The sequence below is a fragment of the Quercus robur genome, chromosome 5 (assembly GCF_932294415.1).
Source record: "Quercus robur chromosome 5, dhQueRobu3.1, whole genome shotgun sequence".
In the NCBI taxonomy this organism is placed as follows: Eukaryota; Viridiplantae; Streptophyta; class Magnoliopsida; order Fagales; family Fagaceae; genus Quercus; species Quercus robur.
The window spans coordinates 33,437,177-33,451,506 of NC_065538.1; the positions used below are offsets into that span (position 1 = coordinate 33,437,177).

A 14,330-nucleotide genomic window follows, 5' to 3' on the forward strand; every position below is an offset into this window, starting at 1 on the left:
GGATCCGAATGCAGCGATGCACTCTAACACCAGGGAGCTGCAGCCCGAGGGCATTTCCAGATCGCCGCCACCAAATCAGCACCCAAAACGAGATCAGCGGCTCGTATTTTTGGCCTGGGGCAGACTAAGCCTACGAAGCGAGCGTGCTGGACCGCCGTAAACGGTAAGCCCGGCGACAAAAAAAAAAAATCCGAAGAAAAAGAGAGGGGTGCAACACGAGGACTTCCCCGGAGGTCACCCATCCTAGTACTACTCTCGCCCAAACACGCTTAACTGCGGAGTTCTGATGGGATCCGGTGCATTAGTGTTGGTATGATCGCACCCATCAGCATAAGCGCGTTAAATCCTTATAAAGGATCCGAATGCAGCGATGGACTCTAACACCAGGGAGCTGCAGCCCGAGGGCATTTCCAGATCGCCGCCACCAAATCAGCACCCAAAACGAGATCAGCGGCTCGTATTTTTGGCCTGGGGCAGACTAAGCCTACGAAGCGAGCGTGCTGGACCGCCGTAAACGGTAAGCCCGGCGACAAAAAAAAAAAATCCGAAGAAAATGAGAGGGGTGCAACACGAGGACTTCCCAGGAGGTCACCCATCCTAGTACTACTCTCGCCCAAACACGCTTAACTGCGGAGTTCTGATGGGATCCGGTGCATTAGTGTTGGTATGATCGCACCCATCAGCATAAGCGCGTTAAATCCTTATAAAGGATCCGAATGCAGCGATGGACTCTAACACCAGGGAGCTGCAGCCCGAGGGCATTTCCAGATCGCCGCCACCAAATCAGCACCCAAAACGAGATCAGCGGCTCGTATTTTTGGCCTGGGGCAGACTAAGCCTACGAAGCGAGCGTGCTGGACCGCCGTAAACGGTAAGCCCGGCGACAAAAAAAAAAAATCCGAAGAAAAAGAGAGGGGTGCAACACGAGGACTTCCCCGGAGGTCACCCATCCTAGTACTACTCTCGCCCAAACACGCTTAACTGCGGAGTTCTGATGGGATCCGGTGCATTAGTGTTGGTATGATCGCACCCATCAGCATAAGCGCGTTAAATCCTTATAAAGGATCCGAATGCAGCGATGCACTCTAACACCAGGGAGCTGCAGCCCGAGGGCATTTCCAGATCGCCGCCACCAAATCAGCACCCAAAACGAGATCAGCGGCTCGTATTTTTGGCCTGGGGCAGACTAAGCCTACGAAGCGAGCGTGCTGGACCGCCGTAAACGGTAAGCCCGGCGACAAAAAAAAAAAATCCGAAGAAAAAGAGAGGGGTGCAACACGAGGACTTCCCAGGAGGTCACCCATCCTAGTACTACTCTCGCCCAAACACGCTTAACTGCGGAGTTCTGATGGGATCCGGTGCATTAGTGTTGGTATGATCGCACCCATCAGCATAAGCGCGTTAAATCCTTATAAAGGATCCGAATGCAGCGATGCACTCTAACACCAGGGAGCTGCAGCCCGAGGGCATTTCCAGATCGCCGCCACCAAATCAGCACCCAAAACGAGATCAGCGGCTCGTATTTTTGGCCTGGGGCAGACTAAGCCTACGAAGCGAGCGTGCTGGACTGCCGTAAACGGTAAGCCCGGCGACAAAAAAAAAAAATCCGAAGAAAAAGAGAGGGGTGCAACACGAGGACTTCCCCGGAGGTCACCCATCCTAGTACTACTCTCGCCCAAACACGCTTAACTGCGGAGTTCTGATGGGATCCGGTGCATTAGTGTTGGTATGATCGCACCCATCAGCATAAGCGCGTTAAATCCTTATAAAGGATCCGAATGCAGCGATGGACTCTAACACCAGGGAGCTGCAGCCCGAGGGCATTTCCAGATCGCCGCCACCAAATCAGCACCCAAAACGAGATCAGCGGCTCGTATTTTTGGCCTGGGGCAGACTAAGCCTACGAAGCGAGCGTGCTGGACCGCCGTAAACGGTAAGCCCGGCGACAAAAAAAAAAAATCCGAAGAAAAAGAGAGGGGTGCAACACGAGGACTTCCCAGGAGGTCACCCATCCTAGTACTACTCTCGCCCAAACACGCTTAACTGCGGAGTTCTGATGGGATCCGGTGCATTAGTGTTGGTATGATCGCACCCATCAGCATAAGCGCGTTAAATCCTTATAAAGGATCCGAATGCAGCGATGCACTCTAACACCAGGGAGCTGCAGCCCGAGGGCATTTCCAGATCGCCGCCACCAAATCAGCACCCAAAACGAGATCAGCGGCTCGTATTTTTGGCCTGGGGCAGACTAAGCCTACGAAGCGAGCGTGCTGGACCGCCGTAAACGGTAAGCCCGGCGACAAAAAAAAAAAATCCGAAGAAAAAGAGAGGGGTGCAACACGAGGACTTCCCAGGAGGTCACCCATCCTAGTACTACTCTCGCCCAAACACGCTTAACTGCGGAGTTCTGATGGGATCCGGTGCATTAGTGTTGGTATGATCGCACCCATCAGCATAAGCGCGTTAAATCCTTATAAAGGATCCGAATGCAGCGATGCACTCTAACACCAGGGAGCTGCAGCCCGAGGGCATTTCCAGATCGCCGCCACCAAATCAGCACCCAAAACGAGATCAGCGGCTCGTATTTTTGGCCTGGGGCAGACTAAGCCTACGAAGCGAGCGTGCTGGACTGCCGTAAACGGTAAGCCCGGCGACAAAAAAAAAAAATCCGAAGAAAAAGAGAGGGGTGCAACACGAGGACTTCCCCGGAGGTCACCCATCCTAGTACTACTCTCGCCCAAACACGCTTAACTGCGGAGTTCTGATGGGATCCGGTGCATTAGTGTTGGTATGATCGCACCCATCAGCATAAGCGCGTTAAATCCTTATAAAGGATCCGAATGCAGCGATGGACTCTAACACCAGGGAGCTGCAGCCCGAGGGCATTTCCAGATCGCCGCCACCAAATCAGCACCCAAAACGAGATCAGCGGCTCGTATTTTTGGCCTGGGGCAGACTAAGCCTACGAAGCGAGCGTGCTGGACCGCCGTAAACGGTAAGCCCGGCGACAAAAAAAAAAAATCCGAAGAAAAAGAGAGGGGTGCAACACGAGGACTTCCCAGGAGGTCACCCATCCTAGTACTACTCTCGCCCAAACACGCTTAACTGCGGAGTTCTGATGGGATCCGGTGCATTAGTGTTGGTATGATCGCACCCATCAGCATAAGCGCGTTAAATCCTTATAAAGGATCCGAATGCAGCGATGCACTCTAACACCAGGGAGCTGCAGCCCGAGGGCATTTCCAGATCGCCGCCACCAAATCAGCACCCAAAACGAGATCAGCGGCTCGTATTTTTGGCCTGGGGCAGACTAAGCCTACGAAGCGAGCGTGCTGGACCGCCGTAAACGGTAAGCCCGGCGACAAAAAAAAAAAATCCGAAGAAAAAGAGAGGGGTGCAACACGAGGACTTCCCAGGAGGTCACCCATCCTAGTACTACTCTCGCCCAAACACGCTTAACTGCGGAGTTCTGATGGGATCCGGTGCATTAGTGTTGGTATGATCGCACCCATCAGCATAAGCGCGTTAAATCCTTATAAAGGATCCGAATGCAGCGATGCACTCTAACACCAGGGAGCTGCAGCCCGAGGGCATTTCCAGATCGCCGCCACCAAATCAGCACCCAAAACGAGATCAGCGGCTCGTATTTTTGGCCTGGGGCAGACTAAGCCTACGAAGCGAGCGTGCTGGACCGCCGTAAACGGTAAGCCCGGCGACAAAAAAAAAAAATCCGAAGAAAAAGAGAGGGGTGCAACACGAGGACTTCCCCGGAGGTCACCCATCCTAGTACTACTCTCGCCCAAACACGCTTAACTGCGGAGTTCTGATGGGATCCGGTGCATTAGTGTTGGTATGATCGCACCCATCAGCATAAGCGCGTTAAATCCTTATAAAGGATCCGAATGCAGCGATGGACTCTAACACCAGGGAGCTGCAGCCCGAGGGCATTTCCAGATCGCCGCCACCAAATCAGCACCCAAAACGAGATCAGCGGCTCGTATTTTTGGCCTGGGGCAGACTAAGCCTACGAAGCGAGCGTGCTGGACCGCCGTAAACGGTAAGCCCGGCGACAAAAAAAAAAAATCCGAAGAAAAAGAGAGGGGTGCAACACGAGGACTTCCCAGGAGGTCACCCATCCTAGTACTACTCTCGCCCAAACACGCTTAACTGCGGAGTTCTGATGGGATCCGGTGCATTAGTGTTGGTATGATCGCACCCATCAGCATAAGCGCGTTAAATCCTTATAAAGGATCCGAATGCAGCGATGGACTCTAACACCAGGGAGCTGCAGCCCGAGGGCATTTCCAGATCGCCGCCACCAAATCAGCACCCAAAACGAGATCAGCGGCTCGTATTTTTGGCCTGGGGCAGACTAAGCCTACGAAGCGAGCGTGCTGGACCGCCGTAAACGGTAAGCCCGGCGACAAAAAAAAAAAATCCGAAGAAAAAGAGAGGGGTGCAACACGAGGACTTCCCAGGAGGTCACCCATCCTAGTACTACTCTCGCCCAAACACGCTTAACTGCGGAGTTCTGATGGGATCCGGTGCATTAGTGTTGGTATGATCGCACCCATCAGCATAAGCGCGTTAAATCCTTATAAAGGATCCGAATGCAGCGATGCACTCTAACACCAGGGAGCTGCAGCCCGAGGGCATTTCCAGATCGCCGCCACCAAATCAGCACCCAAAACGAGATCAGCGGCTCGTATTTTTGGCCTGGGGCAGACTAAGCCTACGAAGCGAGCGTGCTGGACCGCCGTAAACGGTAAGCCCGGCGACAAAAAAAAAAAATCCGAAGAAAAAGAGAGGGGTGCAACACGAGGACTTCCCAGGAGGTCACCCATCCTAGTACTACTCTCGCCCAAACACGCTTAACTGCGGAGTTCTGATGGGATCCGGTGCATTAGTGTTGGTATGATCGCACCCATCAGCATAAGCGCGTTAAATCCTTATAAAGGATCCGAATGCAGCGATGCACTCTAACACCAGGGAGCTGCAGCCCGAGGGCATTTCCAGATCGCCGCCACCAAATCAGCACCCAAAACGAGATCAGCGGCTCGTATTTTTGGCCTGGGGCAGACTAAGCCTACGAAGCGAGCGTGCTGGACCGCCGTAAACGGTAAGCCCGGCGACAAAAAAAAAAAATCCGAAGAAAAAGAGAGGGGTGCAACACGAGGACTTCCCCGGAGGTCACCCAACCTAGTACTACTCTCGCCCAAACACGCTTAACTGCGGAGTTCTGATGGGATCCGGTGCATTAGTGTTGGTATGATCGCACCCATCAGCATAAGCGCGTTAAATCCTTATAAAGGATCCGAATGCAGCGATGGACTCTAACACCAGGGAGCTGCAGCCCGAGGGCATTTCCAGATCGCCGCCACCAAATCAGCACCCAAAACGAGATCAGCGGCTCGTATTTTTGGCCTGGGGCAGACTAAGCCTACGAAGCGAGCGTGCTGGACCGCCGTAAACGGTAAGCCCGGCGACAAAAAAAAAAAATCCGAAGAAAAAGAGAGGGGTGCAACACGAGGACTTCCCAGGAGGTCACCCATCCTAGTACTACTCTCGCCCAAACACGCTTAACTGCGGAGTTCTGATGGGATCCGGTGCATTAGTGTTGGTATGATCGCACCCATCAGCATAAGCGCGTTAAATCCTTATAAAGGATCCGAATGCAGCGATGCACTCTAACACCAGGGAGCTGCAGCCCGAGGGCATTTCCAGATCGCCGCCACCAAATCAGCACCCAAAACGAGATCAGCGGCTCGTATTTTTGGCCTGGGGCAGACTAAGCCTACGAAGCGAGCGTGCTGGACCGCCGTAAACGGTAAGCCCGGCGACAAAAAAAAAAAATCCGAAGAAAAAGAGAGGGGTGCAACACGAGGACTTCCCAGGAGGTCACCCATCCTAGTACTACTCTCGCCCAAACACGCTTAACTGCGGAGTTCTGATGGGATCCGGTGCATTAGTGTTGGTATGATCGCACCCATCAGCATAAGCGCGTTAAATCCTTATAAAGGATCCGAATGCAGCGATGCACTCTAACACCAGGGAGCTGCAGCCCGAGGGCATTTCCAGATCGCCGCCACCAAATCAGCACCCAAAACGAGATCAGCGGCTCGTATTTTTGGCCTGGGGCAGACTAAGCCTACGAAGCGAGCGTGCTGGACCGCCGTAAACGGTAAGCCCGGCGACAAAAAAAAAAAATCCGAAGAAAAAGAGAGGGGTGCAACACGAGGACTTCCCCGGAGGTCACCCATCCTAGTACTACTCTCGCCCAAACACGCTTAACTGCGGAGTTCTGATGGGATCCGGTGCATTAGTGTTGGTATGATCGCACCCATCAGCATAAGCGCGTTAAATCCTTATAAAGGATCCGAATGCAGCGATGGACTCTAACACCAGGGAGCTGCAGCCCGAGGGCATTTCCAGATCGCCGCCACCAAATCAGCACCCAAAACGAGATCAGCGGCTCGTATTTTTGGCCTGGGGCAGACTAAGCCTACGAAGCGAGCGTGCTGGACCGCCGTAAACGGTAAGCCCGGCGACAAAAAAAAAAAAATCCGAAGAAAAAGAGAGGGGTGCAACACGAGGACTTCCCAGGAGGTCACCCATCCTAGTACTACTCTCGCCCAAACACGCTTAACTGCGGAGTTCTGATGGGATCCGGTGCATTAGTGTTGGTATGATCGCACCCATCAGCATAAGCGCGTTAAATCCTTATAAAGGATCCGAATGCAGCGATGCACTCTAACACCAGGGAGCTGCAGCCCGAGGGCATTTCCAGATCGCCGCCACCAAATCAGCACCCAAAACGAGATCAGCGGCTCGTATTTTTGGCCTGGGGCAGACTAAGCCTACGAAGCGAGCGTGCTGGACCGCCGTTAACGGTAAGCCCGGCGACAAAAAAAAAAAATCCGAAGAAAAAGAGAGGGGTGCAACACGAGGACTTCCCAGGAGGTCACCCATCCTAGTACTACTCTCGCCCAAACACGCTTAACTGCGGAGTTCTGATGGGATCCGGTGCATTAGTGTTGGTATGATCGCACCCATCAGCATAAGCGCGTTAAATCCTTATGAAGGATCCGAATGCAGCGATGCACTCTAACACCAGGGAGCTGCAGCCCGAGGGCATTTCCAGATCGCCGCCACCAAATCAGCACCCAAAACGAGATCAGCGGCTCGTATTTTTGGCCTGGGGCAGACTAAGCCTACGAAGCGAGCGTGCTGGACCGCCGTAAACGGTAAGCCCGGCGACAAAAAAAAAAAAATCCGAAGAAAAAGAGAGGGGTGCAACACGAGGACTTCCCCGGAGGTCACCCATCCTAGTACTACTCTCGCCCAAACACGCTTAACTGCGGAGTTCTGATGGGATCCGGTGCATTAGTGTTGGTATGATCGCACCCATCAGCATAAGCGCGTTAAATCCTTATAAAGGATCCGAATGCAGCGATGGACTCTAACACCAGGGAGCTGCAGCCCGAGGGCATTTCCAGATCGCCGCCACCAAATCAGCACCCAAAACGAGATCAGCGGCTCGTATTTTTGGCCTGGGGCAGACTAAGCCTACGAAGCGAGCGTGCTGGACCGCCGTAAACGGTAAGCCCGGCGACAAAAAAAAAAAATCCGAAGAAAAAGAGAGGGGTGCAACACGAGGACTTCCCAGGAGGTCACCCATCCTAGTACTACTCTCGCCCAAACACGCTTAACTGCGGAGTTCTGATGGGATCCGGTGCATTAGTGTTGGTATGATCGCACCCATCAGCATAAGCGCGTTAAATCCTTATAAAGGATCCGAATGCAGCGATGCACTCTAACACCAGGGAGCTGCAGCCCGAGGGCATTTCCAGATCGCCGCCACCAAATCAGCACCCAAAACGAGATCAGCGGCTCGTATTTTTGGCCTGGGGCAGACTAAGCCTACGAAGCGAGCGTGCTGGACCGCCGTAAACGGTAAGCCCGGCGACAAAAAAAAAAAATCCGAAGAAAAAGAGAGGGGTGCAACACGAGGACTTCCCAGGAGGTCACCCATCCTAGTACTACTCTCGCCCAAACACGCTTAACTGCGGAGTTCTGATGGGATCCGGTGCATTAGTGTTGGTATGATCGCACCCATCAGCATAAGCGCGTTAAATCCTTATAAAGGATCCGAATGTAGCGATGCACTCTAACACCAGGGAGCTGCAGCCCGAGGGCATTTCCAGATCGCCGCCACCAAATCAGCACCCAAAACGAGATCAGCGGCTCGTATTTTTGGCCTGGGGCAGACTAAGCCTACGAAGCGAGCGTGCTGGACCGCCGTAAACGGTAAGCCCGGCGACAAAAAAAAAAAATCCGAAGAAAAAGAGAGGGGTGCAACACGAGGACTTCCCAGGAGGTCACCCATCCTAGTACTACTCTCGCCCAAACACGCTTAACTGCGGAGTTCTGATGGGATCCGGTGCATTAGTGTTGGTATGATCGCACCCATCAGCATAAGCGCGTTAAATCCTTATAAAGGATCCGAATGCAGCGATGCACTCTAACACCAGGGAGCTGCAGCCCGAGGGCATTTCCAGATCGCCGCCACCAAATCAGCACCCAAAACGAGATCAGCGGCTCGTATTTTTGGCCTGGGGCAGACTAAGCCTACGAAGCGAGCGTGCTGGACCGCCGTAAACGGTAAGCCCGGCGACAAAAAAAAAAAATCCGAAGAAAAAGAGAGGGGTGCAACACGAGGACTTCCCAGGAGGTCACCCATCCTAGTACTACTCTCGCCCAAACACGCTTAACTGCGGAGTTCTGATGGGATCCGGTGCATTAGTGTTGGTATGATCGCACCCATCAGCATAAGCGCGTTAAATCCTTATAAAGGATCCGAATGCAGCGATGCACTCTAACACCAGGGAGCTGCAGCCCGAGGGCATTTCCAGATCGCCGCCACCAAATCAGCACCCAAAACGAGATCAGCGGCTCGTATTTTTGGCCTGGGGCAGACTAAGCCTACGAAGCGAGCGTGCTGGACCGCCGTAAACGGTAAGCCCGGCGACAAAAAAAAAAAATCCGAAGAAAAAGAGAGGGGTGCAACACGAGGACTTCCCCGGAGGTCACCCATCCTAGTACTACTCTCGCCCAAACACGCTTAACTGCGGAGTTCTGATGGGATCCGGTGCATTAGTGTTGGTATGATCGCACCCATCAGCATAAGCGCGTTAAATCCTTATAAAGGATCCGAATGCAGCGATGGACTCTAACACCAGGGAGCTGCAGCCCGAGGGCATTTCCAGATCGCCGCCACCAAATCAGCACCCAAAACGAGATCAGCGGCTCGTATTTTTGGCCTGGGGCAGACTAAGCCTACGAAGCGAGCGTGCTGGACCGCCGTAAACGGTAAGCCCGGCGACAAAAAAAAAAAAATCCGAAGAAAAAGAGAGGGGTGCAACACGAGGACTTCCCAGGAGGTCACCCATCCTAGTACTACTCTCGCCCAAACACGCTTAACTGCGGAGTTCTGATGGGATCCGGTGCATTAGTGTTGGTATGATCGCACCCATCAGCATAAGCGCGTTAAATCCTTATAAAGGATCCGAATGCAGCGATGCACTCTAACACCAGGGAGCTGCAGCCCGAGGGCATTTCCAGATCGCCGCCACCAAATCAGCACCCAAAACGAGATCAGCGGCTCGTATTTTTGGCCTGGGGCAGACTAAGCCTACGAAGCGAGCGTGCTGGACCGCCGTAAACGGTAAGCCCGGCGACAAAAAAAAAAAATCCGAAGAAAAAGAGAGGGGTGCAACACGAGGACTTCCCAGGAGGTCACCCATCCTAGTACTACTCTCGCCCAAACACGCTTAACTGCGGAGTTCTGATGGGATCCGGTGCATTAGTGTTGGTATGATCGCACCCATCAGCATAAGCGCGTTAAATCCTTATAAAGGATCCGAATGCAGCGATGCACTCTAACACCAGGGAGCTGCAGCCCGAGGGCATTTCCAGATCGCCGCCACCAAATCAGCACCCAAAACGAGATCAGCGGCTCGTATTTTTGGCCTGGGGCAGACTAAGCCTACGAAGCGAGCGTGCTGGACCGCCGTAAACGGTAAGCCCGGCGACAAAAAAAAAAAATCCGAAGAAAAAGAGAGGGGTGCAACACGAGGACTTCCCCGGAGGTCACCCATCCTAGTACTACTCTCGCCCAAACACGCTTAACTGCGGAGTTCTGATGGGATCCGGTGCATTAGTGTTGGTATGATCGCACCCATCAGCATAAGCGCGTTAAATCCTTATAAAGGATCCGAATGCAGCGATGGACTCTAACACCAGGGAGCTGCAGCCCGAGGGCATTTCCAGATCGCCGCCACCAAATCAGCACCCAAAACGAGATCAGCGGCTCGTATTTTTGGCCTGGGGCAGACTAAGCCTACGAAGCGAGCGTGCTGGACCGCCGTAAACGGTAAGCCCGGCGACAAAAAAAGAAAATCCGAAGAAAAAGAGAGGGGTGCAACACGAGGACTTCCCAGGAGGTCACCCATCCTAGTACTACTCTCGCCCAAACACGCTTAACTGCGGAGTTCTGATGGGATCCGGTGCATTAGTGTTGGTATGATCGCACCCATCAGCATAAGCGCGTTAAATCCTTATAAAGGATCCGAATGCAGCGATGCACTCTAACACCAGGGAGCTGCAGCCCGAGGGCATTTCCAGATCGCCGCCACCAAATCAGCACCCAAAACGAGATCAGCGGCTCGTATTTTTGGCCTGGGGCAGACTAAGCCTACGAAGCGAGCGTGCTGGACCGCCGTAAACGGTAAGCCCGGCGACAAAAAAAAAAAATCCGAAGAAAAAGAGAGGGGTGCAACACGAGGACTTCCCAGGAGGTCACCCATCCTAGTACTACTCTCGCCCAAACGCGCTTAACTGCGGAGTTCTGATGGGATCCGGTGCATTAGTGTTGGTATGATCGCACCCATCAGCATAAGCGCGTTAAATCCTTATAAAGGATCCGAATGCAGCGATGCACTCTAACACCAGGGAGCTGCAGCCCGAGGGCATTTCCAGATCGCCGCCACCAAATCAGCACCCAAAACGAGATCAGCGGCTCGTATTTTTGGCCTGGGGCAGACTAAGCCTACGAAGCGAGCGTGCTGGACCGCCGTAAACGGTAAGCCCGGCGACAAAAAAAAAAAATCCGAAGAAAAAGAGAGGGGTGCAACACGAGGACTTCCCCGGAGGTCACCCATCCTAGTACTACTCTCGCCCAAACACGCTTAACTGCGGAGTTCTGATGGGATCCGGTGCATTAGTGTTGGTATGATCGCACCCATCAGCATAAGCGCGTTAAATCCTTATAAAGGATCCGAATGCAGCGATGGACTCTAACACCAGGGAGCTGCAGCCCGAGGGCATTTCCAGATCGCCGCCACCAAATCAGCACCCAAAACGAGATCAGCGGCTCGTATTTTTGGCCTGGGGCAGACTAAGCCTACGAAGCGAGCGTGCTGGACCGCCGTAAACGGTAAGCCCGGCGACAAAAAAAAAAAATCCGAAGAAAAAGAGAGGGGTGCAACACGAGGACTTCCCAGGAGGTCACCCATCCTAGTACTACTCTCGCCCAAACACGCTTAACTGCGGAGTTCTGATGGGATCCGGTGCATTAGTGTTGGTATGATCGCACCCATCAGCATAAGCGCGTTAAATCCTTATAAAGGATCCGAATGCAGCGATGCACTCTAACACCAGGGAGCTGCAGCCCGAGGGCATTTCCAGATCGCCGCCACCAAATCAGCACCCAAAACGAGATCAGCGGCTCGTATTTTTGGCCTGGGGCAGACTAAGCCTACGAAGCGAGCGTGCTGGACCGCCGTAAACGGTAAGCCCGGCGACAAAAAAAAAAAATCCGAAGAAAAAGAGAGGGGTGCAAAACGAGGACTTCCCAGGAGGTCACCCATCCTAGTACTACTCTCGCCCAAACACGCTTAACTGCGGAGTTCTGATGGGATCCGGTGCATTAGTGTTGGTATGATCGCACCCATCAGCATAAGCGCGTTAAATCCTTATAAAGGATCCGAATGCAGCGATGCACTCTAACACCAGGGAGCTGCAGCCCGAGGGCATTTCCAGATCGCCGCCACCAAATCAGCACCCAAAACGAGATCAGCGGCTCGTATTTTTGGCCTGGGGCAGACTAAGCCTACGAAGCGAGCGTGCTGGACCGCCGTAAACGGTAAGCCCGGCGACAAAAAAAAAAAATCCGAAGAAAAAGAGAGGGGTGCAACACGAGGACTTCCCCGGAGGTCACCCATCCTAGTACTACTCTCGCCCAAACACGCTTAACTGCGGAGTTCTGATGGGATCCGGTGCATTAGTGTTGGTATGATCGCACCCATCAGCATAAGCGCGTTAAATCCTTATAAAGGATCCGAATGCAGCGATGGACTCTAACACCAGGGAGCTGCAGCCCGAGGGCATTTCCAGATCGCCGCCACCAAATCAGCACCCAAAACGAGATCAGCGGCTCGTATTTTTGGCCTGGGGCAGACTAAGCCTACGAAGCGAGCGTGCTGGACCGCCGTAAACGGTAAGCCCGGCGACAAAAAAAAAAAATCCGAAGAAAATGAGAGGGGTGCAACACGAGGACTTCCCAGGAGGTCACCCATCCTAGTACTACTCTCGCCCAAACACGCTTAACTGCGGAGTTCTGATGGGATCCGGTGCATTAGTGTTGGTATGATCGCACCCATCAGCATAAGCGCGTTAAATCCTTATAAAGGATCCGAATGCAGCGATGGACTCTAACACCAGGGAGCTGCAGCCCGAGGGCATTTCCAGATCGCCGCCACCAAATCAGCACCCAAAACGAGATCAGCGGCTCGTATTTTTGGCCTGGGGCAGACTAAGCCTACGAAGCGAGCGTGCTGGACCGCCGTAAACGGTAAGCCCGGCGACAAAAAAAAAAAATCCGAAGAAAAAGAGAGGGGTGCAACACGAGGACTTCCCAGGAGGTCACCCATCCTAGTACTACTCTCGCCCAAACACGCTTAACTGCGGAGTTCTGATGGGATCCGGTGCATTAGTGTTGGTATGATCGCACCCATCAGCATAAGCGCGTTAAATCCTTATAAAGGATCCGAATGCAGCGATGCACTCTAACACCAGGGAGCTGCAGCCCGAGGGCATTTCCAGATCGCCGCCACCAAATCAGCACCCAAAACGAGATCAGCGGCTCGTATTTTTGGCCTGGGGCAGACTAAGCCTACGAAGCGAGCGTGCTGGACCGCCGTAAACGGTAAGCCCGGCGACAAAAAAAAAAAATCCGAAGAAAAAGAGAGGGGTGCAACACGAGGACTTCCCCGGAGGTCACCCATCCTAGTACTACTCTCGCCCAAACACGCTTAACTGCGGAGTTCTGATGGGATCCGGTGCATTAGTGTTGGTATGATCGCACCCATCAGCATAAGCGCGTTAAATCCTTATAAAGGATCCGAATGCAGCGATGGACTCTAACACCAGGGAGCTGCAGCCCGAGGGCATTTCCAGATCGCCGCCACCAAATCAGCACCCAAAACGAGATCAGCGGCTCGTATTTTTGGCCTGGGGCAGACTAAGCCTACGAAGCGAGCGTGCTGGACCGCCGTAAACGGTAAGCCCGGCGACAAAAAAAAAAAATCCGAAGAAAAAGAGAGGGGTGCAACACGAGGACTTCCCAGGAGGTCACCCATCCTAGTACTACTCTCGCCCAAACACGCTTAACTGCGGAGTTCTGATGGGATCCGGTGCATTAGTGTTGGTATGATCGCACCCATCAGCATAAGCGCGTTAAATCCTTATAAAGGATCCGAATGCAGCGATGCACTCTAACACCAGGGAGCTGCAGCCCGAGGGCATTTCCAGATCGCCGCCACCAAATCAGCACCCAAAACGAGATCAGCGGCTCGTATTTTTGGCCTGGGGCAGACTAAGCCTACGAAGCGAGCGTGCTGGACCGCCGTAAACGGTAAGCCCGGCGACAAAAAAAAAAAATCCGAAGAAAAAGAGAGGGGTGCAAAACGAGGACTTCCCCGGAGGTCACCCATCCTAGTACTACTCTCGCCCAAACACGCTTAACTGCGGAGTTCTGATGGGATCCGGTGCATTAGTGTTGGTATGATCGCACCCATCAGCATAAGCGCGTTAAATCCTTATAAAGGATCCGAATGCAGCGATGGACTCTAACACCAGGGAGCTGCAGCCCGAGGGCATTTCCAGATCGCCGCCACCAAATCAGCACCCAAAACGAGATCAGCGGCTCGTATTTTTGGCCTGGGGCAGACTAAGCCTACGAAGCGAGCGTGCTGGACCGCCGTAAACGGTAA

The 14,330-nt window shown here is 53.2% G+C and overlaps 40 non-coding genes across 40 annotated transcripts; all 40 read right to left on the minus strand.

Annotated features, from left to right (window-relative positions):
• Positions 1–205: 205 nt before the first annotated feature.
• LOC126731196 (5S ribosomal RNA) lies at positions 206–324 on the minus strand. The gene has a single exon (XR_007658451.1). It is a non-coding gene; the product is annotated as a 5S ribosomal RNA (ribosomal RNA).
• Positions 325–559: 235 nt separating this feature from the next.
• On the minus strand, positions 560–678 carry LOC126730458 (5S ribosomal RNA). Its single transcript, XR_007657732.1, has one exon. It is a non-coding gene; the product is annotated as a 5S ribosomal RNA (ribosomal RNA).
• Positions 679–913: 235 nt separating this feature from the next.
• On the minus strand, positions 914–1,032 carry LOC126731197 (5S ribosomal RNA). Its single transcript, XR_007658452.1, has one exon. It is a non-coding gene; the product is annotated as a 5S ribosomal RNA (ribosomal RNA).
• Positions 1,033–1,267: 235 nt separating this feature from the next.
• On the minus strand, positions 1,268–1,386 carry LOC126730460 (5S ribosomal RNA). The gene has a single exon (XR_007657734.1). It is a non-coding gene; the product is annotated as a 5S ribosomal RNA (ribosomal RNA).
• Positions 1,387–1,621: 235 nt separating this feature from the next.
• LOC126731199 (5S ribosomal RNA) lies at positions 1,622–1,740 on the minus strand. Its single transcript, XR_007658454.1, has one exon. It is a non-coding gene; the product is annotated as a 5S ribosomal RNA (ribosomal RNA).
• A 235-nt stretch (positions 1,741–1,975) lies between these two features.
• Positions 1,976–2,094, minus strand: LOC126730461 (5S ribosomal RNA). The gene has a single exon (XR_007657735.1). It is a non-coding gene; the product is annotated as a 5S ribosomal RNA (ribosomal RNA).
• A 235-nt stretch (positions 2,095–2,329) lies between these two features.
• Positions 2,330–2,448, minus strand: LOC126730462 (5S ribosomal RNA). The gene has a single exon (XR_007657736.1). It is a non-coding gene; the product is annotated as a 5S ribosomal RNA (ribosomal RNA).
• A 235-nt stretch (positions 2,449–2,683) lies between these two features.
• LOC126731200 (5S ribosomal RNA) lies at positions 2,684–2,802 on the minus strand. The gene has a single exon (XR_007658455.1). It is a non-coding gene; the product is annotated as a 5S ribosomal RNA (ribosomal RNA).
• Positions 2,803–3,037: 235 nt separating this feature from the next.
• Positions 3,038–3,156, minus strand: LOC126730463 (5S ribosomal RNA). Its single transcript, XR_007657737.1, has one exon. It is a non-coding gene; the product is annotated as a 5S ribosomal RNA (ribosomal RNA).
• A 235-nt stretch (positions 3,157–3,391) lies between these two features.
• LOC126730464 (5S ribosomal RNA) lies at positions 3,392–3,510 on the minus strand. The gene has a single exon (XR_007657738.1). It is a non-coding gene; the product is annotated as a 5S ribosomal RNA (ribosomal RNA).
• Positions 3,511–3,745: 235 nt separating this feature from the next.
• On the minus strand, positions 3,746–3,864 carry LOC126731201 (5S ribosomal RNA). The gene has a single exon (XR_007658456.1). It is a non-coding gene; the product is annotated as a 5S ribosomal RNA (ribosomal RNA).
• A 235-nt stretch (positions 3,865–4,099) lies between these two features.
• On the minus strand, positions 4,100–4,218 carry LOC126730465 (5S ribosomal RNA). Its single transcript, XR_007657739.1, has one exon. It is a non-coding gene; the product is annotated as a 5S ribosomal RNA (ribosomal RNA).
• Positions 4,219–4,453: 235 nt separating this feature from the next.
• Positions 4,454–4,572, minus strand: LOC126730466 (5S ribosomal RNA). Its single transcript, XR_007657740.1, has one exon. It is a non-coding gene; the product is annotated as a 5S ribosomal RNA (ribosomal RNA).
• Positions 4,573–4,807: 235 nt separating this feature from the next.
• Positions 4,808–4,926, minus strand: LOC126730467 (5S ribosomal RNA). Its single transcript, XR_007657741.1, has one exon. It is a non-coding gene; the product is annotated as a 5S ribosomal RNA (ribosomal RNA).
• A 235-nt stretch (positions 4,927–5,161) lies between these two features.
• On the minus strand, positions 5,162–5,280 carry LOC126731419 (5S ribosomal RNA). Its single transcript, XR_007658666.1, has one exon. It is a non-coding gene; the product is annotated as a 5S ribosomal RNA (ribosomal RNA).
• Positions 5,281–5,515: 235 nt separating this feature from the next.
• On the minus strand, positions 5,516–5,634 carry LOC126730468 (5S ribosomal RNA). Its single transcript, XR_007657742.1, has one exon. It is a non-coding gene; the product is annotated as a 5S ribosomal RNA (ribosomal RNA).
• Positions 5,635–5,869: 235 nt separating this feature from the next.
• On the minus strand, positions 5,870–5,988 carry LOC126730469 (5S ribosomal RNA). Its single transcript, XR_007657743.1, has one exon. It is a non-coding gene; the product is annotated as a 5S ribosomal RNA (ribosomal RNA).
• Positions 5,989–6,223: 235 nt separating this feature from the next.
• On the minus strand, positions 6,224–6,342 carry LOC126731202 (5S ribosomal RNA). Its single transcript, XR_007658457.1, has one exon. It is a non-coding gene; the product is annotated as a 5S ribosomal RNA (ribosomal RNA).
• A 236-nt stretch (positions 6,343–6,578) lies between these two features.
• On the minus strand, positions 6,579–6,697 carry LOC126730471 (5S ribosomal RNA). The gene has a single exon (XR_007657745.1). It is a non-coding gene; the product is annotated as a 5S ribosomal RNA (ribosomal RNA).
• Positions 6,698–6,932: 235 nt separating this feature from the next.
• LOC126730472 (5S ribosomal RNA) lies at positions 6,933–7,051 on the minus strand. Its single transcript, XR_007657746.1, has one exon. It is a non-coding gene; the product is annotated as a 5S ribosomal RNA (ribosomal RNA).
• Positions 7,052–7,287: 236 nt separating this feature from the next.
• On the minus strand, positions 7,288–7,406 carry LOC126731203 (5S ribosomal RNA). Its single transcript, XR_007658458.1, has one exon. It is a non-coding gene; the product is annotated as a 5S ribosomal RNA (ribosomal RNA).
• Positions 7,407–7,641: 235 nt separating this feature from the next.
• On the minus strand, positions 7,642–7,760 carry LOC126730473 (5S ribosomal RNA). Its single transcript, XR_007657747.1, has one exon. It is a non-coding gene; the product is annotated as a 5S ribosomal RNA (ribosomal RNA).
• Positions 7,761–7,995: 235 nt separating this feature from the next.
• On the minus strand, positions 7,996–8,114 carry LOC126730474 (5S ribosomal RNA). Its single transcript, XR_007657748.1, has one exon. It is a non-coding gene; the product is annotated as a 5S ribosomal RNA (ribosomal RNA).
• Positions 8,115–8,349: 235 nt separating this feature from the next.
• LOC126730475 (5S ribosomal RNA) lies at positions 8,350–8,468 on the minus strand. Its single transcript, XR_007657749.1, has one exon. It is a non-coding gene; the product is annotated as a 5S ribosomal RNA (ribosomal RNA).
• A 235-nt stretch (positions 8,469–8,703) lies between these two features.
• LOC126730476 (5S ribosomal RNA) lies at positions 8,704–8,822 on the minus strand. Its single transcript, XR_007657750.1, has one exon. It is a non-coding gene; the product is annotated as a 5S ribosomal RNA (ribosomal RNA).
• A 235-nt stretch (positions 8,823–9,057) lies between these two features.
• On the minus strand, positions 9,058–9,176 carry LOC126731204 (5S ribosomal RNA). The gene has a single exon (XR_007658459.1). It is a non-coding gene; the product is annotated as a 5S ribosomal RNA (ribosomal RNA).
• A 236-nt stretch (positions 9,177–9,412) lies between these two features.
• On the minus strand, positions 9,413–9,531 carry LOC126730477 (5S ribosomal RNA). The gene has a single exon (XR_007657751.1). It is a non-coding gene; the product is annotated as a 5S ribosomal RNA (ribosomal RNA).
• Positions 9,532–9,766: 235 nt separating this feature from the next.
• On the minus strand, positions 9,767–9,885 carry LOC126730478 (5S ribosomal RNA). The gene has a single exon (XR_007657752.1). It is a non-coding gene; the product is annotated as a 5S ribosomal RNA (ribosomal RNA).
• A 235-nt stretch (positions 9,886–10,120) lies between these two features.
• Positions 10,121–10,239, minus strand: LOC126731205 (5S ribosomal RNA). Its single transcript, XR_007658460.1, has one exon. It is a non-coding gene; the product is annotated as a 5S ribosomal RNA (ribosomal RNA).
• A 235-nt stretch (positions 10,240–10,474) lies between these two features.
• Positions 10,475–10,593, minus strand: LOC126730479 (5S ribosomal RNA). Its single transcript, XR_007657753.1, has one exon. It is a non-coding gene; the product is annotated as a 5S ribosomal RNA (ribosomal RNA).
• Positions 10,594–10,828: 235 nt separating this feature from the next.
• On the minus strand, positions 10,829–10,947 carry LOC126731324 (5S ribosomal RNA). The gene has a single exon (XR_007658573.1). It is a non-coding gene; the product is annotated as a 5S ribosomal RNA (ribosomal RNA).
• A 235-nt stretch (positions 10,948–11,182) lies between these two features.
• Positions 11,183–11,301, minus strand: LOC126731206 (5S ribosomal RNA). Its single transcript, XR_007658461.1, has one exon. It is a non-coding gene; the product is annotated as a 5S ribosomal RNA (ribosomal RNA).
• Positions 11,302–11,536: 235 nt separating this feature from the next.
• On the minus strand, positions 11,537–11,655 carry LOC126730480 (5S ribosomal RNA). The gene has a single exon (XR_007657754.1). It is a non-coding gene; the product is annotated as a 5S ribosomal RNA (ribosomal RNA).
• A 235-nt stretch (positions 11,656–11,890) lies between these two features.
• Positions 11,891–12,009, minus strand: LOC126730836 (5S ribosomal RNA). The gene has a single exon (XR_007658100.1). It is a non-coding gene; the product is annotated as a 5S ribosomal RNA (ribosomal RNA).
• Positions 12,010–12,244: 235 nt separating this feature from the next.
• LOC126731207 (5S ribosomal RNA) lies at positions 12,245–12,363 on the minus strand. Its single transcript, XR_007658462.1, has one exon. It is a non-coding gene; the product is annotated as a 5S ribosomal RNA (ribosomal RNA).
• Positions 12,364–12,598: 235 nt separating this feature from the next.
• LOC126730482 (5S ribosomal RNA) lies at positions 12,599–12,717 on the minus strand. Its single transcript, XR_007657756.1, has one exon. It is a non-coding gene; the product is annotated as a 5S ribosomal RNA (ribosomal RNA).
• A 235-nt stretch (positions 12,718–12,952) lies between these two features.
• Positions 12,953–13,071, minus strand: LOC126730483 (5S ribosomal RNA). Its single transcript, XR_007657757.1, has one exon. It is a non-coding gene; the product is annotated as a 5S ribosomal RNA (ribosomal RNA).
• A 235-nt stretch (positions 13,072–13,306) lies between these two features.
• Positions 13,307–13,425, minus strand: LOC126731209 (5S ribosomal RNA). The gene has a single exon (XR_007658463.1). It is a non-coding gene; the product is annotated as a 5S ribosomal RNA (ribosomal RNA).
• Positions 13,426–13,660: 235 nt separating this feature from the next.
• Positions 13,661–13,779, minus strand: LOC126730485 (5S ribosomal RNA). Its single transcript, XR_007657758.1, has one exon. It is a non-coding gene; the product is annotated as a 5S ribosomal RNA (ribosomal RNA).
• Positions 13,780–14,014: 235 nt separating this feature from the next.
• Positions 14,015–14,133, minus strand: LOC126731558 (5S ribosomal RNA). Its single transcript, XR_007658803.1, has one exon. It is a non-coding gene; the product is annotated as a 5S ribosomal RNA (ribosomal RNA).
• Positions 14,134–14,330: the final 197 nt, after the last annotated feature.